Source organism: Erpetoichthys calabaricus, chromosome 4, assembly GCF_900747795.2.
Source record: "Erpetoichthys calabaricus chromosome 4, fErpCal1.3, whole genome shotgun sequence".
In the NCBI taxonomy this organism is placed as follows: Eukaryota; Metazoa; Chordata; class Cladistia; order Polypteriformes; family Polypteridae; genus Erpetoichthys; species Erpetoichthys calabaricus.
The window spans coordinates 169,332,458-169,359,123 of NC_041397.2; the positions used below are offsets into that span (position 1 = coordinate 169,332,458).

Genomic DNA, 26,666 nt, shown 5'->3' on the forward strand with positions numbered 1-26,666 from the left:
AGGACAGCACTTCCGCCACACCTGGAAGTGCTGCTGAACCAGGAACTGTGTACGCCCGGAGTGCTTCTGGGTGCAAGGGCAGCACTTCCGCCACACCAGGAAGTGCTGGCAGAAAACCATCACAGAACACCTGGAGCACATCTGGGGCTGTGTTGAGTGGTTGAGTAGTCATGATGAAGTTGTCAAAATGAGTTTAGAAACATTCAAATGACAATCAGAGTTTTCACAGTGGGACATTTATGTAGAAATGACAGGAAATGCAATATGGAGAAAGTGGAAATTAATTGTCAGGTAGTGATGTTTTCAATGGGAAGTCATTGGAATGGGGCCGGAAAGGACGTCTTCTGGAGAAGGAACTGGAAGTGGAGTCATAATGGAAAAGCCGGAAGTGATTTAGTGTCACAAAATTGCGGTGAGTACTCTGTTCTAACCCCCTATCTGTTGTTCTGTCACACTCTTTTGGGCCCTTTGGCTGCCCCAGTATTTATTTTCCTTCTTCTGTCTCATCCTGCAATTATAAAACCAGTCAACTGACTATAGCCAGTGGCAGGCTATCAAATCTGTTTTTAGTGTTTTTTGAGGTAAGGCAAAAATGAATGGACATATCCATCCATCCATTGTCCAACCCGCTGAATCCGAACACAGGGTCACGGGGGTCTGCTGGAGCCAATCCCAGCCAACACAGGGCACAAGGCAGGAACCAATCCTGGGCAGGGTGCCAACCCACCGCAGGACACACACAAAACACACCCACATACCAAGCACACACTAGGGCCAATTTAGAATCGCCAATCCACCTAACCTGCATGTCTTTGGACTGTGGGAGGAAACCGGAGCGCCCGGAGGAAACCCACGCAGACACGGGGAGAACATGCAGACTCCACGCAGGGAGGGCCCGGGAAGCGAACCTGGGTCCCCAGATCGCATAAACAGAGATGCACACTATATTTATGGGAATCATGTTGGGTCCACTGGAGTGAGCGGGAGGTCACTCTCTGAAGAATGAACTCTTTCTGTATAACTTCAGTCTCCATGTTCTGTCCTCATTTTTCTCTAACATGGACAAGAAACACATAAATATACTTATGAATATTTACACCAGTCATATGGTATATAAAATGTACAAGGCTACATTTTTTGGGATGGAATATGTCCATTCAGGGCGGCAGGGTGGCGCAGTGGGTAGCGCTGCTGCCTCGCAGTTGGGCGATTTGGGGACCTGGGTTCGATTCCCGGGTCCTCCCTGCGTGGAGTTTGCATGTTCTCCCCGTGTCTGCGTGGGTTTCCTCCGGGCGCTCCGGTTTCCTCCCACATTCCAAAGACGTGCAGGTTAGGTGGATTGGCGATTCTAAATTGGCCCTAGTGTGTGCTTGGTGTGTGGGTGTGTTTGTGTGTGTGTCCTGCGGTGGGTTGGCACCCAGCCCGGGATTGGTCCCTGCCTTGTGCCCTGTGTTGGCTGGGATTGGCTCCAGCAGACCCCCGTGACCCTGTGTTCGGATTCAGCGGGTTGGAAAATGGATGGATGGATATGTCCATTCATTTTTGCCTTACCTTAGTGGTGTCAAACACAATTTTATTGAGGCCAAAAATAACACTTTATATACCCAAAAAAGGCTGGTAGATTTATCAAAAACATCTATCACCACATTTTCTTTACAAACACAGATGTGCCTCTCTGCTCACCACAGTCGTGTAATTCTGCCTTTTGCCTCTCTTGAAACTATTTTCCCTCTTTTTCAGTGTTTCTTTTATTGGGCATTAGCTGCATTACTTGGCTGTGCCCAGGAAATTTTTTAAGACAATGGGCCTTAGTTATAGTGTCGCCATCATTGAACGTATCAGAAGTATTATATAACTAACCAGTACGGCTCACTACACGATAAAATGCAGTGAATACACTTGACTTGAGCATTCATAGTTTTCAGACTCTTTCTCTGTATGTTTAGCATTCATTTGCTCAGAGGTAGATGTGCTTCCTGCTTGCTAAGCAGCTCTTCTTTTCTCCACCCTAGCGGCCCACTTCTTCTCTTCTTTCGTCGGCATCTTTTCATGTTAAAACTGATCAAGTCAGTGTTTGTGTTGCAATTACTTAGTACATTTTCCTTAATTTTTCAGTTAAACTGGCACTTAAGTCTTCAATCTGCCTCAAGAATGATTTAAGATATGAAGAGGTAGGAGAAGTGACGGTGAAGTTGAGAGTTGATTCTACAGTAAAATAAAATTAAAAATAAAAAAAAGAATACCCTTGAAGGTCAGTCATCACCCTGAAAGTGGATAGTAGATGTCACGTAGTATATGTATACCAAATTTCAGGTCAATAGTTTCAATGGTTTGCTACCTACAGGTGATTTAAAGTCCTGTGCAGACAAACGGACAGCCACGGTAGCATATTATATAAGAAGATATTCCTTCACTGTATATAATATTTGTTTTTTTTTCACAAGGACCCAATACTGATTACTTCAAATGAGTTCCGTACTCTTGAACATGCTGCATACAAACACCATCATCAAGTTTGCAGATGACACAACCATCATAGACCTTATCACTGACAACAATGAGACGGCCTACAGAGAGAAGGTGCTGGCACTGAGTAATTGGTGCCTGGATAACAACTTGTCTCTTAACGTTAGCAAAACCAAGGAGATGATCATGGACTATCGGAAACAGCAAGGTGGAGAACACTAGGCCATCTACATCAGCAGCGTAGAAGTTGAAAGGGTTAACAGCTTCAAGTTCCTCGGAATAAACATCACCGAGGATCTCTCGTCGACCCTTCACATAGACACTGTGGTCAAGAAAGCTCACCAGTGGCTCTACTTCCTAAGGAGGCTGAGGAAGTTTGGCATGAATGCCAATATCACCTCAAACTTTTACAGGAATGTGGTCGAGAGTCTGCTGACGGGCTGCATTACCGTCTGGTATGGGAGCTGCTCTGCCAGCAGCCGGAAATCACTACAGAGAGTGGTGAAGGCAGCAGAGCACGTCATGGGCAAGAGTCTCCCTGCCATTGAAGACATTTACCTCCATCGGTGCTTGCGTAAGACAAGCAGCATCATAAAGGACCACAGCCATCCATCACGCCAGCTTTTCTCCTTGTTACCGTCTGGCAGACGATACAGGAGTCTGGCTGCTCGGACTACAAGACTTAAGAATAGTTTTTACCACCAGGCCATTCGACTCCTCGACAGCAACACCTGAACACTTACATACACTTACATTACATCTACTGTACATTGCACTGTACATTGCACTGCTCACACACAAACTGTACCTACACACACTCTGAATACTGACTGGAACATGCATCTAAACTTTATGGAATATGCATCTGTACTTATAAAACATTATCTGTGCAATAACTATCATTTGTACTGTTGCTCATTCAACTCATATTGCTCTATAACTTCTTTTAAAACGTACACATTTTATTTTATATGGCTAGTCTATTTTTAACTTGTAATTTTTTTTTTTTAATTATTTTTTTAGCTTTATTGGATCTAGGCTGAGTGACTTGTTTATCTCGTCATACACATTTCATTGTATGTTGATCCTGTGTTAACCTATATATGACAAATAAACCTAAACCAAACCAAACCAATTGCATATGAATAAAACATTCCTGCTGTAGATCAATATGGGCTTTTCCTTGTGACTTAGTTTTTGTTGATATTCATTGGAACCCCCAATTTTAGAGGAAACTGTATTCTGTTGAATTCAAACAGGTAATAAGTTGAATAATGGGAATTTTAGGTATAAATTTAATTTCACCTTGAAGCACATCTTGTTAAAATGGTAGCTTCCATTATATTTGAATGTAACGATTTACAATCCTTTGCCGTTACATGTGGATTTATACTTAGTTTACTCAAGAATTTGTTTTTAAGTTTAACAACTTAATACTGAATTGTGTTTTATTTTAACTTATTACTATACATACAGTAAATATGTTTAAAGGCTGCATTTCCACATGACCCATGCAATGAATTTAACATATTAAGCACTGTACAACAAGAGAAAAGAAATATTATTATAAAGTTTGTACAGTATTGACAGTAGACAGCATCTGCAGTGGAGGGAGGTGTTGGTGTGGAAGACATTGCAGCAGAATTCCATATTACAGGATAGCAGTATTAAGTAAAGGTGATTTAAAAATGCTTCCCTCAAAACTAAAAACTCACAAAAATCTTTACTTTACATTGGCAATATTAGTACTGCCTCATTACACCATGGGTTTGAATAAATGTCTGCCAGTAAAAAACAAACTTTACTGATTACTTTTATGCACTCAAAAGCACTATACTGTTATTTTTGTATCACATTCTGAAAAACAGCATGTCCATCAGCTATAGAAACAAAAATCACTTGACTCTGATTTATTGTGTATTTGTCTTGGCAATTAATTTGCATTTTTTTTATTATTGATTAGCATTGCAAATGTAATGACAGCATGCAGGTGAACTACAGCGTTGGCTTTTTCAAAAACACAAACACTGATAAAAAATGGAGTGTGATCGGCTCATTCCAGATATTCTGCCATGAGTGGTGTACACAGTAAAATGAACTACACATCAAGTTGCCCAAATCTTACCTTGTTGATATCTAAAATATAACATCATGGTTCAGTCCCTGTCTTTTTTAAACATGCTGTGGTGCAGCCTTTAATTAAAAAAACACGTGGATTTTGCAGGCTTTTTGAACTTCAAACCCATCTCCAAATTGCTCTTTCTTTCTAAAATTCTGGAGAAGGTTGTCTTTCTACAGCTGCAAACCCTTTTAAATGAAAATGGCATTTTTGAAACATTTCAGTCTGGTTTTAAGACACACCAGAGCACAGAGTTTCCACTTTAGGGGTTCTAACCAATCTGTTTTTAATAAGGGACTCTGGGGATACTACTGTCTTGTTTCTGTTAGATCTAAATGAGGCATTTGATACAATCAACCATGACATCCTTATCTTCCAACTTGAGCAGTATGTGGGTATACAAGGAACTGCTTTGAAATGGTTCAGGTCATACCTCACAAGCAGAAGCTCTTCAGTCTGCCTGGGCAATCTTTCCTCATCCATGGCCCCTATCACCTGTGGGGGTCGATCAAGGATCTATTTTGGGGCATATTCTTTTTTCACTGTACATGTTGCCTTTAGGATCCATTTTTAAAAAACGCAATATTTCTTTCTATTGCTATGCGGATGATAGACAGCTATATCTTCCACTGCAACAGATCAATACAAATTCTCTTAAACCTTTATTGGAATGTCCAGAAGACATTAAAATATGGATGTCACTACATTTTCTTAGTTTTAATGACAAAAAAACAGAGATTGTGCATTTTGGACCTTCTGATCTTACTTATGCTCCTGCAAGTAATCTTGGCCCTTTGACAACCTACTGTAAACCCTCCATTATGAAAGCCTGTTTCTGTCAGTTTAGGGCATTAGCTAAGGTCAAGGCCTTTCTTTCTGTACATGATTCTGACACACTACTTCTGGCTTTTGTCTCTTCTCAGCTTGACTATTGCAACTCATTATACAATGGAGTTAATCAGTCATCCCTTGCTCATTTTCAGCTAGTCCAGAACACTGATGCCAAGCTTCTAACAGGCAAAGGAAAACAGAATCACATCACACCAGTATTAGCTTCTCTTCAATGGCTTCCTGTTCACTACAGGATTGAGTTTAAAATTTTACTGTTTGCATTTAAGTCACTGCATTGTATAGCCTCCTTTTATCTTACTGACCTCTTACATCCTAATTTTCCTTCATGATCACTGAGATCCTCTGACCAGAAGTTATTTGTCGTGCCCAGTTCTAGACTTAAGCTTAGAGGGGACCATGCTTTTACAGTAGCTGCCCCTACGCTTTGGAATAGTCTACCTTTTTATATTAGATCAGAACAAACTTTAGTCACTTTAAATCCCACCTGAAAACCTCTTTTTGCCTTAGCTTTTTAAATTTGTATGTGGGTATTTATTTTGGTGTATTTTATTTACTGAATATATACAGTACATATCTACTCTTCTATATATAAAATCCTAAGCCTAAAAGTGCAACGATTTTGTGCAACAATTTTATGTGACGTTTTTAGGTCACTTTTTTGTCACGCTTTAAATCGGGCTTATTTTAAAACCTACATTTATATGTTTGGTATTATTCTTTTCAGAATTTATTGAACTTTAATGTGATGTTATTAGATTTTCAGATTCTTATTCTGTTTTAAATTATAAACTAAAAAATATCAAGAACTCACATCCCGCGAGACAAGATTTTGTGCCAAGATTTTTACTCATGCCCAGGGCTGGAAATAAAAGACAAAGAGCAGGACAGCTGCTGTACAGGCTTTTAAATGTTTGAAGTGCCGCACAAGATGCAGGTCACGTGGCACGGCAATTGCAGTAGCAAGCCAGCAGATGATCAAGGGGCCGGGGGTGTTGGTGAGCGAAGCGAGCATGGGGCAAACCACCTAGTATACAGCATAAATGTGTTTGTACTGTTTTACTGTTACTGTGTAATGTTTTACTGTTTATACTGTTTCATACAGTTTAAATGTGCTCTATAAATTTGACTTGACTGAGGATAGGCAATGATAAGCAAAACAGCTGCAATTTTGCAATAGTGAAACTTACTATATGTAAGATATTTGAGTTTGGGAGTTTTTAAAGTTTTTGGAAGGATGTAAAAAGAAAGGAAGATTCAAATTTGGTCTCATTCATTACGGGAGATGGATGTCTGAAGCAGAACTCTGTTAGCAGCTGTGTTACTTTTTCTCTTATTTTTTATCATTCCAAGGTATACTGTATTTACTCAACCCGAGGGGGTTCAATTACAGTATATGCAAGAATATATAAACATGAGCAGCAGGAAAGGGGCTCAGAAAGAAACAGAAAAGAAAGCTAAAGCTTCATCCAAGCATAGACAAGCTCAAGGTATGGCCTTTCAGAGACTGACCTGGAACAGATAGGCAAAAGCACAGATTTCCCAGGAACCTGACGCTGCTGCATTGTCTACAGCCGAGAGCGAAAGTGGGAGCGAATGTGCAAGTGAGTCAGTTCAGGATAGCTTGTCAATTCCAGTAGATTCATTGAAACTGAAAATGACCTTACCTTCTGCGCTGTCAACTATGCCTCATGAGCTGTGAACATCGATTTTAACTGGACTTTCCACTTCCCCTGCGGAGCATGGAGAAGACCGAAACGATTTGTCCGAACTAAAGGTAATGATCGCTGCAATGGCCACTGCTCAAGACATAAAGGAGCTCAAGAATGATTTAAAGAAAGATATAAAGAAAGAAATAAATTATATAAGGAAGGAAATAAAGGTCATACACAAGATAAACGAGAAGCTGCTTCAGGATATTAAAGACCAGGAAAAATGTTTAAATAATCGCTTTGAAGCAACATTTAAAGGTATGCTAGAAAAATTGAGGAACAAATACAGGAAAATGTGTCTGTTTGAGAATAAACTGAGAGCACTTGGCGCTCAGTTGGAAGACATTAAGCACATGTTCATGACTTGATTTGAAATAGCTGAACAACTGGCATCTACCGCTGACGGAAAAGCAACGGCTGCAAATTCCAAATTGAAAGTACTCGGAGACAGACTTGCTGCCCTGGAAGGTGGATGCGGAAGCAACAATATTAGAATCGAAGGTTTCCCTGAGAATCGTGAAAGTCCAAACCCAGTGAAATTCATATTCTCTAAAATAATTGTAGAGGACTTCAAATCAGACAACAAGACAGCAGCAGCTTACCGCATACAGGGATCAAATACCTCTAAACCTAGGACTCTTATTATGCATTTTGAAAAATTACAAGAAACAAGAGATTATGTTTGAAAATAACCACCTTTGTACTTTACCTGATTTCTCACCCTTAACAACAGCTAAACGCGCACATTTTACAAAATTAAGCAGCACTTGTGGAAAGCCAAGATCAGATACAACCTCTTGCATTTAATAACTTAAAGTGGACATTCAAGGCAAGCTCTATATTTTTACTTCTCTGGAGGAAGCAGAAAAAGAGCTAAGAAAACTGATCTTGACACTTTTTTAAAATACGATCATGAGTCGCATCCTGTCCTGGCATGGCAAAGAAGATCTTACTGGCTGTTTAATCTGGTTGCAATGATACTGGTAGCGTAGTTATACATCCTATTTCCTTCTCGACCACTTTTTGTTTATGTGTTAGTTACAATTATATGCATATACGTATGTATGTGTACTTTTTTTTTTTTGAAGGAGACTGTTTAATATCATACCCTTGGTTTATTGCATTAGGGCTTACTATGCTTATCTAGGGCTACTGTTTAACATCATTCCCTGGGTTTACTCTCTCATGTATGTTTAAGATTATATTTTATGCTTATGGTATTTGGACTGTATTGTCAGTAGATATCTCTATTTTAATCCTTATATGCCGCTGCTTGGGGGCTTGCTTTGTTTTGGACGTGCTCTGTCACTATGTATGTCAGAGGACTGGGACTTTGTGAAGTGTGCTCTAGCTTCACGTGGGGAGACAAAATGGGGGGGGGGGGGGTACTAGGGGGGAGAGAAAGAGAGCAAGCTATCTCTATTCTGTCCTTTTAATCCTTATAATTATAAGTGCCAATGTAACAATAGGCTTCATGGCAATAACTCCTGGTAAAATTGGAAATTAAGGTCAAAGCTGTCTTATCTTAAGTTAAGACTACAAAATCACAACAAAAGTTCAGAAGCAATGTCTCCATGACCAAACAGTTAACTTTGTGAGCTGGAATGTTAAAGGTCTGAATCACGAATTAAAGAGAAAGAAAGTATTCTCTCACCTAACAGGTCTAAACACTAAAACAGCATTTTTACAGGAGATCCACTTATTAAGCATGGATCAGTTTCGGCTGTACAGAGACTAGACTGGCCAAATATTCCATTCCAGCTTTACAAAGAAAACTAGAAGTGTGGGAATTCTTATACATAGAACAATCTCATTTGTAGTATCAGATACAATATCTGTTCCTGAAGGGAGATATGTCATCATCATGGGTAATTTATTTAACTGTAACGTGATTTTGATTAATATCTACGCACCCAATGTGGATGATAGGGACTTCATCCAAAATGCATTTGCATCCACTCTCAATTGTGAAATTGTAATGGCTGGGGACTTTAATTGTGTTCTAAATCCAGAACTAAATAGGTATCCCTCCACAGGTGTGATAATGTCTAACACTGCAAAAACAATTACAGTTTGTAACTGATCACAACTTGTCAGACCCCTGGAGATTTCTAAACTCTAACTCAAGAGCATATTCCTTCTACTCAACAGTGCATCACTGCTACTCAAGAATTGATTAATTCTTTATAGATAACAATTTCTTGCCAACAATTAAATCTTGTAAGTACGACGCTATAGTTATCTCTGACCACGCCCCTTTGATCATGGAGCTAAAATCATTATGCCCCACATACTCATCTAATAGTTGCCGTCTTAACCCACTTTTATTAGCAGACGAGAAATGTACAGAATTTATATCCAAACAAACTGATTTTATTTTAGAGACAAATATAGGAGTACTGTGGGAAACCCTGAAAGCTATCTGAAGAGGACAGATTATCTCAAATCTTTCCCACAGAAGTAAATTGGAAACCAGGAAGGTATCATAGCTAAGTGAAATTACCAGAATAGATCAAGAACATGCCAGGTATCCAAACGAGGCACTTCATAGGAAAAGACTGGCTCTGCATTCAGAACTCAACCTCTTGACAACTAAAGAAACAGAACAATTCATTTTTTAAAAGAAGATATCATTACTATGAACATGGAGAGAAAGCTAATAAGATCTTAGCTTAACAAATCCACAAGCAGGAAGTTCACAATGCAATCCGAGCAATCACCAACACAGACATAGACAAAATCATTGACCATAAAAATATAATGCACACGTTTAGAGACTACTATAAGTCCTTATATTCTACTGAATTTAAGGAAGACAAGACACAACCTAATGCATTTATGGATGCATTACAGATACCACAAATAGATACTCTCAGTGCAGAGGAATTGGATAAACCTCTACCATTATCAGAATTACTAGATGCTATAAACTCACTTCAGAGTGGAAAAGCAACAGGCCCGGATAGCTACCCTGCCAAATTTTATAAAAATTTCTCAGTTTAGCTTGCTCCCCTTTTATTAGCAACATTTACAGAAGGTAGAGACAATTAAATTTTACCTCAAACATTTCACCAAGCATTAATGATCTGTACATAGACAACGTCTTTTGCATCCTACGAACAATTACAATCCAAATTTAACTTTCCAGCAACACATTTCTTTCACTACCTTCAAATTAGAAACTTTGTTAAACAAAATCTACCCAATTTTCCTCACCTCCCACCTACCTCTATTCCGGAAAAAGTATTGATCAGTCTTGAGGACTTAGACAGCATATCTGTAATATATAAAAACATTTTTCAGTCCCTCTCTTTCAAAGATTCCAGAGTACAGTGGGAAAAGGATCTGTCACTCAACATCTCAGAAAAGGAGTGGAAGGTAGCAATGCACAGAATTCACTCGAGCTCCATATGCGCAAAGCATACAATTATTTAATTTAAAATTATATATCAAGCACATCTGTCTTGTTTAAAATTATCCAAAATGTTTCCAGTGTAAGATCCAACCTGCAAACGTTGCAATCAAGTTCAAGCCTCATTGGACCATATGTTTTGGGCGTGCACCAAATTATCATCATTTTGGACCAAAATCTTTAAATGCCTCTCAGACAGCCATGGTGTCACAATCTCTCCTAATCCATTAATATCTGTGTTTAGTGTCCTCTCAGATGAGCTTAAAGTGGAGAAGGACAAATAAGTTGTAATTGCCTTTACTACACTACTGGCATGTAGACTTATCTTGCTCAACTGGATGAATTCTAACCCACCTCTTTTAAGTGAATGGGTAACTGTTGTTATATATGAAATTGGAAAAAATCAAATTTTCACTTAGAGGATCTGTACAAAACTTTTTCAAAACCTGGCAGGATCTAATCAATAACATTTTAAAATAAGCATTTAAATTGAGGAAGCGGATTCTCTTCCCTCTTTTTTATTCTATTTAGTTTTTGTCATTTATTAATTTATCTAGTTACTTATTTTTACTAGTTTAAAATTGTACTCTGCTAACCTAGCTCTCTTTCTCATGTTTGTTGATTTGTTTTTTCGAACCTAGTTTTGTTAAACTTGACTTGCTTGTATGCAATGTTATTTGATTTTAATAAAGTCAATAAAATGCTAAAAAAGATATGGATTGTATCATTTTCTTTTTCTTTAACATCACCAAATTTCAATGAAATCAGTCAAAACATTATTGAGATTTTGAGGTGTTTAGTATTTCTATTGAGTATTTCTATTTAACTCCTAAATATTGATGTATTGAAATGTCCTGGATACCTAATACCCTAGATGTACAGTCCTGCCACATTTCAGTTTTTTAACAGAATGGGAAATTTATCTGATCTGAATGAATTATTACCCCACTTAAGTTCCCGTTCACAGAGGGTCATTCTTCTTGACAATTTCAACATCCACATTGACATTACTACATGAAAGGTGAGAAATTCATTTCTATCTCTACTGGACTATACTGACTTGGTGCAACATGTTGATTTTCCTACTTACTCTGGTGGTCATATACTGGACCTTATCTGCACATCTGTCTTATCCTTTGGCAACACTTTTCGCAGTGATTTGAGACTCCTTGATCATAAAGCAGTACTTTTCTCATTACCTCTCCCTCCTCTTACCTGTAAATGTCACATTTCTTTCATAAACCTTAAAAATAACTCCTTCTATCCTTGCTAGTTCCATTTCTGCTCCTTTTCTGTCTTCACTTATTCCATCAACGCTAGATAATCTTGTTGACCACTATAACTTAGCCCTTCATTCAGGACTAGATAAAACACCTCATTTAAAGCATTTTTTTAAGAAACAGAAACTTACAAATACAGCATAATTAAGCATAAAGAATAAAGCAGAGGATGTCTGGGGGAAGAGAGACAAGACAGTGAGACCAGGAGGTTTCCTTTAACACTATAATCCCTGAAGCCTACGAAAAAACTTGTTATCACGGCCCACCTTAAATTCCTTCACACCTCTCCATTAACGTCTTTTGTTTTGTAAATGTGGCGATCAGCAAAAGCAGCAAGCAGCCTGCTGTCCTATCACTTGCCTTAATGGAGCGCAACTTGGGCAAAAAGTTCTCCCAGTTCAAGCCAAGTCTCCTTATCTGCGTGTGAGGTGCTTGGAGTTGTGTAGGGTAAATAATATAGTATATTGTTATTTGGAATACATGCATTTCCTGTGTACTCCGTATCTACAAAGATCTGGGTAAGTGTAGGATGAAAGGAAATAAATGTACTGTACCATAATGCGGAGTACAGGCAAGATAAAGAAAATGCTTTAATGCTTTTGTATATCCTGTATCTACAGTATCTGTTTTAGTGTTCTATATACCTGCTGTTCCTTCATGAGACTCTGTGAAGGGCCTTGAGCATGGGAAAGGCACTATATAAATAAAAAGTATTATTATTAAATAGTGATTTTTGTTGATGAGTGAGTGAGTCAGTTATTGAACTTTGCATTATATATATACACATGTATAGATCATAGCTGGTTAAGAAAGCTGAAGGAATGTAATCATCATAGAATAAAAAAAAATACATCAGCGTATAAAGTCAGTTGGGGAGGGGGGGAGAATTTTGAAGCTAAAGTAAAGCACATCCATTTACACCTACATTAACATGAATCAAGATTGAATTTTATGTGTCCAAATTAAAAACTTGGTGTAAACAAGCTGATGAATGATCACACAAATCACATTTACAGTTGGTCAGAAATGGATATAGTGGGTGAAAGTTAAATGCATTCACTGTCTACATATAATAATCATGTCAATACAGAAGATAAAACTATTTGTGTATGGCACACGTAAGCCACATCAGAGTGGCCTGCCCTATGTACAGCTTTAAAAAGTAAGCAGAATGCCAGCATGTATGAAAGGTGAGCTGCCATCTCCATTATGAAACTCTGAAATCTTTTGCATCATGCTAAAACCCCTTTTCACTTTTTCTTGTTGGGTCATTATGAGCAGCCAGTTTCTATTCTATTTACACGTTAGTACCTGTGGTGCACTGTGCTGCGCAGATAAAAGCGAGCGGAAGGGATGCTAATTTTAAAGCCAAATATAAATGTCTTTATTATGGAAGGATCTATTCTGCACAATACATGAAAGGAGGTGGCTGAGAAAACTACTGGTCATATTTTTAATATCGATGAAGTAGAACACTTTAAAATGGCCCCCTTGAGGTATCTGGCCTGTGGGCCTTGAGTTTTACACCCCTGCCTTACCTGCACAGTTATTCTCCACATAAACCAGCTACCTCTCACATCACAAAGATGTGCAGATCAGGTTGATTTATTGCTCTAAATTAGCTTGGAATAGGCGAGGGTGGCTGGATGTATGGCTATGGTCTGTCATGAGCTGCAGTTTAGTCCAAGAATTTCATTTTCACATTGCGTCTGTACTTGTGCTGTTACTTAGAGAGTCAGATCGGGGGGAGGGGTGATGTTAGAGTGTGTGAGCTTATTCAGTGCTGCAGGAACAACGCACATGTTGATTTTTTTTTTTTCTTACAGTACATGTGCCTTCCCTGTTTATTTATATATCTCTGCCTGTCTGTCTCTGTATTACGCAGTGCTCTGTCTGTCTGCGTGTTATGGATCTTGAAAAAAATAAGTTATAAGGACAGTTGTTCATGTTAATTGCAGTCTCAATTGTTAAAAAAATATTTTAAAAGGAGCATCCCACATGAAAAGAATTGAACTCATGTTTGTGAGGCAGAGAAAAACTACTCGCTCTGAGAGGCAAATTTTAGCGCGCTATGCCATGGAAACTGTTGTATGGTGTGTGAACCTTTTGTGGAAGTGTTTATTTGATTTTAGGAACTCGGGATTTACACATTCTATAGTTTATGCCTACATTTTGTAACATTTATTACTAAAATATGAAAAAGTTTCTGTTTTAACAATGTGTTTACACAGATTACTGTAGAAACGGTACACACATGGAATGCGTGTGTTCCAAATAACGATCTATTATTTCAACTCTAAAACTCCAGTTCACTCCCAGACAATCAATCAAGGCATGAGCTGGGAAAAGTGCGTTCAGTCGGAGGGGGGATGGAATAGCCGGCTGCTGGCAGCTTGTCTTTTATCAGAACATTTAGAGGACAAAAGACGCCGGCGGAGAGGTGTGAATGGATTTAAGAAGCGATTTAAGGTGGGCCGGATCTATGAGTTTTTTCGTAGACTCTGGTAATTCTAGTGTTAAAGCTTCACAAATTAATCAAGTCCAAATTAAATTAAATATTACTAATGTTTAGGTAAAGCAGATTATAGAAGGAAAAATTCATTTATAAAGTAATAGAGTGAAGTGCAGCACTCCATTAATAATGTATGCATGGACATTTTTTACCAACAAAATGTCATTATATTTTCTGATAGGGAAAAAGATAGACAAAGTGACACATCTTGAAATTTTGCCCACATTCTCTAAAGAACTTTAGATTTTCATGACTTGACACTGATGAAAATAAACATAACTAAATAGCTGCGCCTTCTTCACAGTGTCATCTTTGATTTTTAGTTGGCCAACTTGTCCACTAACTGTAAATCACCTACTTTTGCAAAGCACACTGTGAACATTTTTATTACATGCAACAAATATGGTGAACCAAATCGAATGTTGTTAGTGTCTATGAAATATTTCTCCAATTGACCTGTCTCTTTTGTTGGCTCTGAATTGACGGGTTTTGAAGGTCCTAGGCACACTATGTACTAGGTAGGCTGTAGAAGCCCAACAGATCAGCAGATTCTAAACATACCGCCTTCTTTTAACAGGAGTTCCTCCTACTGCTATTAACTTCAAAGCTTTACAAGGTCCTGGTAGTGTCCTTGGCATTAATAAACAGGGTTGTTATCTGCATTTCTCTCACATCATTTTCAAATTATAACTGAAATCAGAAGAATCTCTAGAAATAAAACTTGTTTGACTATCTGCCAGTAATTGATACCTCCTTAGTTTCGTCATTTTAAAATATAAACCATTTAATCTAGTTTTCAGTTTCTAGTTCATTACAGACTTCCCTAAATGAAAATGCAAAAGTTATTGATTGGTCAAATTTAAATCTAAAATAAATAAACATAAATAAAATAAAATAAATAAAAAATTAATTACTAGTTGTAGCTGACTACTGAGTACATCCATTTTTATCCTTTTAAATATTATACATTCTAGTGTAATAGTTATTTATCATATTACCAGTTAATATGGTTTGTAAGTGAATCCATTTTTTCCTTCTGCTTCCAAAAATCTTGTTTTGTGTTCATGTTGATTTAAACTTACTATACAGTGGGGGTATTTTTCGTACGTGGATTAGTCGTTTAGCCGGATGTAATTGTTGACGATTTGGCCTGATCCTGGATCTGTCGGTTTTTTGAAACTCTTGCTGGAAGTGTTGTCATAGCAACACATCCAAATCCGCAAACCTGCTCGGAGCAGGTTTGTTCTGCGTAAACAAGGATTAGTTTACACACGTGATCAGTGACGGTGCGTGGAAGTCATCCAGTCATGGCTTCGCCGTTCATGAATGAGCGACCAATTGATATTGGTGCGCAAATTATACGAAGAGATTTTCATATAGAGAAGGTTTTGCGCGATCGGCAAGATCCTTTATTGCTCCCGGAGGAAATTCTGTACGAAAGATACCGCTTTAGCCGAGGGGGAATATTGTACCTCAAAGATTTATTAGCTCTGTATATTCGAAGTCAAACTCTGCGAAGTCGGGCTCTCACAACCACACAGACAGTATGCATTGCTTTGAGGTTTCTTGCAAGGGGCACTTTTTTATATACTGTAGGCGATGCGGAACATCTATCGAAAAGTGCAGTTTGCCAGGCAATTCGTGAAGTCTGTTTGGCTCTGAAACATTTCCTTCGGGTTTTCATTGTGTTTCCTGGACACCTGCATGTGCAGACAATAAAAAAGGCGTATCATGCCATTGCAGGTAGGTAATACACAGGCAAAAACACCCACAGTTCCATAAAGAATCCCACAATCAGCCTAACATTCTCATTACCAAGGATTTCCAAATGTGATTGGGGCACATGGGACTGATCAGAGTGGAGTTTGATCAAACATTATTTGGAAAATGTACCTCTCCTCCTGATGAATAATCAGACACAGTGTCTTCATCAAATATTTGACCTTCGTCAATATCTCGTTGGTCAGACACAGGTTCAAGGGATATGACATTCCCTGCAACTGACCCAACAAAAAAGAGGGCTATATGGAACATACCTATGGCACACATTGAGGACAAATATATGCAATGACCATCCTTTACCTGAAATGAAGTGACCACTGCATCCTGCCACATGGTTCTGAGGAGGAGCTTCCCCCTGGAATGCCCTCAGAAACAGGGCGATGGGCATTTTGGTGGACAGCCAACTCTTCTGCAGGGGTTAGATCTGGACCGCGTGGACCTCCACCTGTTTTTTGCTTGTCTGCCTCCTTATTAGCTTTAAAATTAATGTTTTTTATATTATATATGATTCTTTATGTCAACAATTCTTTAAATAGTTATATACCAATATTTACCAGTTTGAAGTATATTCTTGTACTTCACTTTAACCTGTTCCCATGTTCTCCTTGTGCTCACATTTGATCTGGAATTATGACATATTAAATAATAATTAATCTGACACATAGGAAATGAAACGCTGCATTCAGTAAGTACAATGCACACTACTTGGCGTTTAATTTGACGGCCACTTTTTGCCAGCCGTCTTTTCTGGTTTGGGCTGCTTTTGTAGTGTTACTGCTTGTGCATATTAAATCTTGAAATTCTTCATGTCCTTCGAATAAAAGGTCTTGCGCCGCGTGTGTGAAAAAAAATGCGCCCGTTCTTTCGTCATTTTGTTACAGCCTATCAAAGACTTGCTGATCATGTTTTCTAGACTCAATATATATGGGCTTTTCACTCAGCGCGGGCGCGCGCATTCATCTCGTATGATTAGATCCAGCTACACTAATCTAATACACAGCTGCGTTTGAAAAACCGACTTATCTGGATGAGTTTCACTGGCATTAACTCATCCAAGATGAGGCACCTGATCTCAGATGGTTTAAGCGACGTACGAAAAATACCCCCAGTAGCTATAATCCAGACACCAAACGGAAAGAGGGGACAGGCTAAATATAACACTTTGCACTCATCGTTTTATGAGGTGTGCATGGCCACAGAAGAAGCACAAACTGTTTTATTAAGAGGCTAAGATATACACATCATATGGGCAGAAATATTCAGATACATACGGGGACTTTGGACACTTTATCCCTTTGATGTATTCATCTAAAGTATATACTTCTAGTATGTACAGAAAGAAGCGAATTACTATCTAATATATACCCTGTATGGAGTTTGCACGTACTCTGTCTCTGTATTGCTTTGTCCAGGTACTTTGTTTTTTCTGCCACATTGTAAACAGTTCATGTTAGGTTAATTGTGGTTTGAATCAGTGTGGGTATATGAATGCTGGTGCCCGTCAAGAGTTCATTCCTGCCTTGTAACAAGTGTTACTGGAAAAGGCTTTGGCATGGCGAGCAGGGGGTGAAGCCCCCTAGTATTAAATAAATAAACCAATCACTGACTAAAACCATGTATTGTATTTTACAAGTAGAACAGATGACATGTCAGGCATGTCCTAATCATATCTACTTTCAAAGTACATTATGTTTGCCCTGACCCAATATATTATGGACAAAATGCTTCCTTAAATTTTTATTCTAAAATAATCACAAACCACCCACTAACACACACCACTACATTTTCTTTTAAAATTTTACATATGTACTTTCCATTTTAGTACTTTCAAATATGATAAATAAAATACATCTTTTGCTGATTCAAACAAAGCAAAAGAACTGGGTCAATGAAATGACGGCTCTTTGTTATGTTTAAAAGATTCAAATTTTTTATAAGTGAATGAATACTCCACTTTGCATTTTAGAGTGTATTGCAATTTTTCAAACCACTTGTACTGAAGTATGCTTCAATGCATCAACAAGAATACCTAAACATTTGTTGTAAATCAACCCATGTCGACTAAGTTGTATTCTGAAAATGTCCACAAGTTGGAATGATTTCATTTGGATCACGCATGTGAAGCCTTAGGTATGTCAGCGGTTAGCAAACCTTATTTCAACTAAATATTTTTTCTTTAAGATCCCAAAGTGGGGAGGTGGACATTTAGCCCCACTTGTCAGTTTACCAGCTGCCACTGAGATATGGCCGATAACTGCTGGAGTATTAATTCAACAAAAATTCAAGAAGCTGTGGTAAACCTCAAAGCATGTTTGATTTAATGTTGGCCAGGTTGACAGAAAATACTTTTTGCAGTGGTGTGACAGCTTGGATTTGCTGTGAAGCTATCCAGCCTGATTTTGAGGTTTGGAAAGGGGAAGAGACAGTGAACATTTACGTAAAGTAGTAGGCCCTGTGGGATTATCAGGGTGAAAAGTAATCTGATCCCTCTCATGATGTTGCCTTTCCTTCATAAATTTGAAAAATTCAAAGGAAACTGAACCAATAAATCTTACATGTAAAGGGTTATAGCTTTATGTGTGAGTGTATCAGTTGCTTTTAAATGTGATGAATGAATGGCAACTAATATTTCAATAAGCATGTTTAAAATTAAGAAGAAACATTTGGGGTAAATGCAATAAGCCTTCAAAAAAAGTTAACCATAAAAACAAATTAAGTGTACAAGAGTCTAAAATGTAGGAATTAACTGAGGTTTTACCCGACTGGATTAAAGCTTTGCTCCGTCATTTAAGTGACATCTGGATTTAGAAAGAGACAGTAAAGTTGATCAGTCCAGTACAAAACTAGTAGAAATGTTAGTGAAGCATTAAGTAAGCAGATAAATTACTGGAGATGGTGCTCAGATGAAGTAGCAAACAGAAATTTAAGATGCAGGAGCGCTAGTGGGTGCTCGTCATGGAGGTTATGCAAGGACAACGTGGCTTGGGGATGTGTGTGATCTAGAGACATTGTCAACATATTTAAAATAAAAATTAAGCATATGCAATGCTGACAGATGACACATGGTGGTTTTAAAACAACATCTGTTTTTTTTGTGGTACGGAAATGTATTCTTATCATAAATATTTCAAACCTAAGCTCTCCCAAGTTGTTTAGTTAATCGTGTGAGGTGTACATTGGAATTCATTATGTTACAGTTCTGAACAGCTTCACCCTACCACAAGCCAGTCCTCACTTGACACCTATATGTCGGTCAGAGCTACGTAAACTGTGACATCACCTAAAGCTCACTCACAAGTTTCAAATAACAGATGGCTTTTCACCATCTGTATAATAAGGAGCAAAAAACAGTGGACCTGTTTTCAAGACAAACAGAGCAGCAAAATTGAAAAAACAGAGCCAAACATAAGGTCCCATTAACACCTACTCATTTTTATTGTCCAACTCACTAGTCCTGTAAGACAAGTAATGTAATAAACAAATTTGGCAGCCACAAAATTATTGAATTTTTTTTTTTAAAGTAATTTAACAAATAGTTCTAAACATCAATGGTTAGCACTCATGACTCCAGGAGACTGTCCAAATTTGGGTTCGTCTGATGTCTATGTTGATTCTGTATCTTCTCCCCACTTGTTTTTCTCTGAATATAATGGTTTTCTTCTCTCAACTTGGAAATGTGTAGGTAACATTTGATAATAACTTTCATCAGTAAGTAACACTTAACAGATTATTAGTTCATGTACAGTCACATAGTTTTAAATGTCATTAAATTCTAATTTATATATAGGTAACACTTTATAATACTTTTCATTAATAAGTCATTAACACACATTATCCATCCATTCATCTTCCAAACTTGCACATTGTTTAGATTATATAATACTTAATAGTAGTTAAAGTAAAGGTAGTAGCAGTAGTATCATCACTTCATGTACATTCAAAGTTATAAAAGTTACTAAATTCTAATGTATATATTGGCAACAATTTATAACAATTTCTATTAATAAGTCATCAGCAATCTTTATATAATGTTTTTTAAATCTTCAAAAAATTGTGTTTGTTTTTTGTAGATTGTTTTGTAGTATATAATCTACAGTTGAAACTATTCATAGATTTTCAGGGTTTGTAAAGGTTAATTATTGAAGGTTATAAATGTAATTATAAAGTGTTACTGATGTGTGACCTATGGTAATTGGCAGACCTAAATTGGCCTCATAAAGTGAATGTCTGTGTGTTCATGAGTGTGTTGTGGAATTGAATGGTGACTATCTACGGATGGTTCTTCTGAGTAGGCTCACAAAGCTTAGGTGAATAAATGGATTTCTAGTATGAATTACATGTTGCTGAAAGAGGTCATTAAAGCATTTCAAAGAAAGAATACATATTTTCCAGAAGTTATAACATAAAAACCCATACTTTTTTCACATTTTTACTGAACATTTAAGGTTGAACATTTCTTTTGATGCTAATTTTAGAAATACTGTATATTGAGCAAAGCTAATATTACAACAAATAAATGATATCTGTTCTGTAGTTCCAATTGGTGTAAAGGGGTAGAAAAAGAGAGAATATCATCCATCCATCCAAGAATGTATTATTTGGGTCCATCTATCCATTCCTTTTTAGGGTCACCATTAGGTGCAAACCAATAATCAATAATAATTTGTGGGAAAACTACAAAGGATACTCACAATCACAAAGGGACAATGAAATGTTGCCAATCAAACTGAATGCAAGGAGAAAACATAAAACAACATATAAAACAGGCCAGGAGCTGAACTCAGGGCCTTGAAATTGAGAGGTTTACCGCAAAAAAATTAAATCAATGCAAGAGAAAGATTTTATATCAAACCATTACATTGTCAGTCATTTCCCAACCCGCTATATCCTAACACATGGGTCTGCCAATCCCAGCCAGTATAGGGCGCAAGGCAGGAATAAACCCCAGGCAGGGCGCCCGCCCACCACAGGGCACACACACCCAGACACTAGGGACAATTTAGGATCACCAATGCACCAAACCTGCATGTCTTTGGATGGTGGCAGGAAACCGGAGCACCCGGAGGAAACCCATGCAGACATGGGGAGAACATGTAAACTCCATGCAGGGAGGACCCGGGAAGCGAACCCAGGTCTCCTTCCTGTGAGGCAGCAGCGCTACCACTGTGTTTTTCTTATTTTATTTTGTTTTATCAAGAAATTTGTATTTAAGATTGTTTAGCTTATTTTAAGAAATCTTGTTGAGTAAATTTTGTCTTTCTTCCAGTTTTTACATAGACATTTTTTGCTTGGTTGGGGCAATACTTGCTACACTCCTGTGTCTGCCTATAAATAAACTAGCTACTGATAAATCTTTGTAAAAGATTCCTTTTTTGTAAAAAAGGAATAGGAACATGTACAGAGCTGTTGTGCAGCTTCCTGGAATTTATTCCACTTTTGTGTGTGATAGGATGGACTGTGAAAGGCTCTGCATAAAACAAAGATTGATACTGAGCATCCTTGTGTTCAGATGATCATCCATAATTTTCATTCCATAGCAAATTAACTAATGAAATAATACTACTTTTTAACTACACAATCACACAAGCTGCGTTATTAATGATGACACCTAAAAATGAGTAGTACACAGAAAGGGCAAGGCTTTTATTATTAACTTTGCTTAATCGGCAAATGGTATGCTGTATAAAATACTCAAACCACAGAAATAGGTTTAGAAAAAGAAAGGTCAGATTATACACTTCTACAAAGGTTCATTCCAAAAGTAAATGTTTTTAAATCTGCAGTTGAAAATGAAATTCATAAATAAGTAAATAATTGTGAAGACTGGCCCGGATTTGGCTAGTAATCGGACAGCAGAGGCTGTCACAAGCTCCAGCACCTAAAGCAGCTGCTATTCTTAAATGAAGCCCAGACTCCTTCTCAATTGACCCCCAGTATCCACCGCTCCCCCCCCCCACCCCCATTCATGTACACACCCATCCATGTATGCTTAGTGGCTGAGAGGCTGCAAGCTGCTGGCCCAGTTGCAGGTCTACTCCTCTGAAAACCCACCTCCCCAAAAAAGGACTCTGACACCCCTCCCACCTACACATAAAAACCAAGTGCATGCTTCCAGCAGCTGATCAGAGCACTTTTCCAGTCCTCTGCTTACAGTGATTGCTTCTTTCACTGGATCTCGCACGGCTTAAGGTAAGCAGTCATGGCTCTTTTCGGATTTGTATTTTTTTCTGATGCCAGATGTTTCTCAGTTAGTATCGTCAGTTGCCTGCCAAATGTCCAGCACCTGTCTGCTGTGAGCTTTTCAAAAATATTCAGTAGCATGCAAAATGGGCTTTTTACTCATTTGCCATTGTACAGATGCTGGGAGCTTTGAGGTGAGTTGGATCAGTAAATAGCCATATGGAAAATTACATAGAATGAATGAGTAAAAAAAAAAAAAAATACAATTTCTCGGCTGTCAGTGTATCTCTGGAAGGCAACTGCTCGTTAAAAAAAGCTTTTTAAATGTTAGCATCTGCATTGTGATGCTCCAATCATTTTGTAAAGCTGGGTTATTCTTTTGACAGATTTCTGACCTAAATTATTTGACAGCTTGCATGTGACATTTTTATTTGTATGTGTATTCTGTGCTTGTATGTGTATTTTTATACACAATAATTGATATCTTAATAAGTATTTTAGACAGTAAATAAGGAGGAAGCTGTGTTTTCTGCTGTGTACATTTTGCTATGCTTATATTTTGGGATACAAATATAACTCTCTTAATTTAGTTTCTTGAACCTGATATCAAAGGGACAGAGGTTTGCATTTTGTGCATTCTTATGCATCTTACTGACACGGGGAGATCACCTTAGCTCACCCTGAAGGCCAACAATGCCCCTGGATCATAAAAAAAAGGTCAAAATTCTTCAGCCATTCTCCATCCACAAAGACACTTTATAAAGGTGCAGAATTTGAAACTCCCGTGTGGTCTACCCTCAGCTGCACTTTCTTGGGAAAAAGTCAATTTCCTCAGGAATTTTGCGGCTAAGCCTTAACATCTGCAGCGTGTGAACACTGGGAACCTACCGTCTGTTTGGTGCTTGCAGACAGTGTGTGTGTGTGAAGATGGAATGCTACCTATCTCCAGAGTGCTCCTTAAATGTCATGTTAGCATGATGAGTGGGCTTTGAATGCTGGAATTTGAGGACAGCATACTGTGGAAGTATTGTAGTGACTAGTCAGAGCCATGGTTGTGTAGTGAAGAACACCCTCTTTGATCTTTTCTGTATTGATATGTAGCCTAAACGTTTTATTATCTATGTTTGTCTCATAGCTTTAAGTCAGCATGGGGCAGCCTGTATGTTTAGGTAGCAGACAGCACGCAATGTGTCAGAACATCTGATAGACTAGCTACAGTTAGCCAGACATTAAGCAGAAGTGAGATCAGTTCCTCTAAACACGTTGCAGATGCACAGGGGATCTACAGCTGAACTTTAAGGCTACTTTTCCACCTTAGATGAAACTCATCAAAAGTACTTTTTTTAAAAAAAAAGTATGACAGTAATGCATTCTTCCCCTTTCCTTTTAAAGTAATTTTGAGGAGTTGTAAAACCTCCAACATTTTAATAAAAGCCTTTCCAGCAATGTCTGCAATTTTCTCACACTGGGATTAAAGTCCCATTCTTGTTCTTGTGCCACGCTGTGTCCTTCCAACAGATGGTTTAATGTGTGTACATCTACAAGAGATACTGACCCCTGAGGAACATCTTGTACAAACTTTACAGATTCTGATTGTTGCTGTGTAACCACAGATATCCCTGAGAATGACAAACATTTGCCTCCAGTGCTTCAAGAAGCTGATATCTGTGAGCCTGCATGGTGTTTCCAGATAATCACCTCAAATCAGACTGCTAAGCTCACTAATGGAATGACTTTCTTTCCTAGTTTAGACTTTATTCATTTGAACTATATATGCATTTTTTGCACAGCTTTGATTCATGGAAAATGTCTCTTCCAAAAGGAAAAATTCTTATGCATTACTTTTTACCAATGAAAATGCCACTCTAATTATGATGATAAAAATAGAAGCTTATAGTAAAAAAATAGATTTAATTGGTTTAGGAGAGCACCAGGAAAAGTAAACTGAGCATAACTGTATAACTTTGATCAGTATTAGAAAGAAGATTAAATTAATAAACTGCATTTATTTCCTACTAGTATTTTTCATTAAATTAAAGTGCAGCCCAAATTACGCTAACTTTCAGTGTCAAATATACTGACAAAACATGAATGTTTCCTACACTTTTTCAGAGGAAGCTAAACATGATTCATACTTTAAGAAAACTCAGCTTAATATGCCTTGTGTTTATCTTTAGATATAAAATGGCATATTATATTAATTAAATGTATTCAAATAGCTCTCCTTTTCAAGGTTGGTTTCTGCCTTTCACAAAATTCTCACAATTTCTCCCACTCAATCTGTGTACCACATAATACAGGTTGAAAAAGGGCTGGATGGGAGATTGTCAAAATGTTCATTATGCAAGTAATGACTGTTTTTGGGTAAAATAAAGGCAGCAAAGCAAATACAAATTCAATTCAATCTAAATATTATTTTACTTACATTTTTACATACCAGAAACAATTGCTACAATGTGTTTTCTTTCCTTTTGGATAAAATTGAAACATCCATCCATTTTTTTTTCTGCCTGAGGTGAAAGGAACAAATGAACTCTGGATGGAATATCATTCTTTTGCATGACACGCTTCACACGTACCCACACTCATTCATATTGAGCCAATTTTGAGTTAATAAATCAGTGTAACACACACATCACTGAGATGTGTGAAGAAGCTGGACAACTTTGAGAATGCACATACCAACAAAAGGAGAATAAGCAGACTTCACACACAAATGCCCAGATTCAAACTGTAGCACTAAGCGCTGCATCAAAATGTCTGCCTATAGATGGCACTTCATTTTTGAACATATATGAACTGTATGTATGTATGTGTATATATATATATATATATATATATAGAGAGAGAGAGAGAGAGAGAGAGAGAGAGAGAGAGAGAGAGAGAGAGAGAGATAGATAGATAGATATGTGTGTGTGTGTGTGTGTGTGTATACACAGCGTTCAGTTTAGTTTATATATTGTATAGACATTTATTTCCATCGTGACATAGTGGTTAACATTACAGCCACATCCAGCTTGTGTGTTTTTTCTTCAGGTTCTCTGTTTTTGTCCCATATCCCAAAGCCATGTGTGTTAATTGGTATTCCTAAATTTACCCATAAGAACAATTTTAAGATGCGTGTGTAAGTGTGACCTGCAATGGAGAAGCTTCCCACCCGGCAATGCCTTGATAGTTTGACTCCTGTGAGCCTGAATTGGTAAATGCAGGTTCGATAATAGATGGATACAGTATTGTGTTTAGGTAAGAGTATTGCCCCAGAATGCTGCTTAAGAATGAATTGAATGCAACTGAATAACACTCAATAAAACCTTAAGATGATTCTCTTTTGACTGAATAACAATATGTTTCAATTTTTTTTAACAAAGTACGGCTGTATAATAGATATACAAAACAATATTACTGTCCCCAGCAATCCAACCAGGACTGGAAGATTAAAAAAATGAAATGATGAAATGCCATTTTGTGTTAATTTTTTAATATATTGTAAAACTGCCATTTTCTATTGCAGAAGAATTTAAACTGGACCTATCAGTAACAAGAAATGTCATAAGCAAGGCATAGATTTATGATGCTGCATGATTCACAGCAGAAGTGTTACATTGGAAGGACACAAGGATTTGAGATCCTAAAAGCCATTCCTACTACTGTCTTTTATTTAAATAATGCAATAATTCCAAAAAACAGCCATAGCCACAGTATCCCATAACCCTTTCTTGCCAGTTTGACAAGTATTTGAAATGAATGGCTTAATTAAACAGTTCTATAAAGCACCCTTGTCAGAGACAGTGCACATTGGGCAGTGCTTTCAGTCAATTATGGCACCATAAAATAAGTTTTGGAGATGGTTGCACACATGGTTTTCTACAATGTATACTGAACCCTGCAGTGTTGCATAAGACTATTAATGACTGTTTCTTCCAGAAATGCACAACTTTATGAAAACAGAAACCTACATATCTAACATGACGATTTTTTAAAGAAATCTCTAAAAATGTTTCCTGGTCAGAAGTAATTTTAAGTGATTGATAGTATATGATTTTTTTGTGCAAAATGTAATCAAACAGAATACAACCTGCAACTGAAGACAGACATTTCTAACAATGCATCCTAAATAGAGCTATTATAGAAGTCAGTGACTAAAACAAGCTTGTATGCAATATATCGAGTGAATAAATCCATCCATACACATCACCTGAGCAGGTGCTGGAGCTTATCCCAGCTATCAGAGGTGCAAGGTAGGAGTCAAGATATTCTAAGCAGCCCCTTGAGTCATTGGATGTGGCAGCCCACATTGAAACAGGACAGAAATGTATATTTCACATTATTAATGACCAGGCTAGGATTTTAACCT

At 37.6% G+C, this 26,666-nt stretch overlaps 2 protein-coding genes across 2 annotated transcripts in view; both read left to right on the top strand.

Moving 5' to 3' along the window:
• Positions 1–5,163: 5,163 nt before the first annotated feature.
• The window catches only part of jagn1a (jagunal homolog 1a), a 469,310-nt gene continuing 447,807 nt past the window's right edge, over positions 5,164–26,666 (top strand). The window contains exon 1 of the mRNA XM_051926087.1: positions 5,164–5,170. The gene's annotated coding sequence lies outside the window, so the exon portion shown is untranslated. The remainder of the gene's footprint in view (positions 5,171–26,666) is intronic.
• col8a1a (collagen, type VIII, alpha 1a) overlaps positions 22,205–26,666 on the top strand; it is a 181,136-nt gene continuing 176,674 nt past the window's right edge. The window contains exon 1 of the mRNA XM_028799917.2: positions 22,205–22,321. The gene's annotated coding sequence lies outside the window, so the exon portion shown is untranslated. The remainder of the gene's footprint in view (positions 22,322–26,666) is intronic.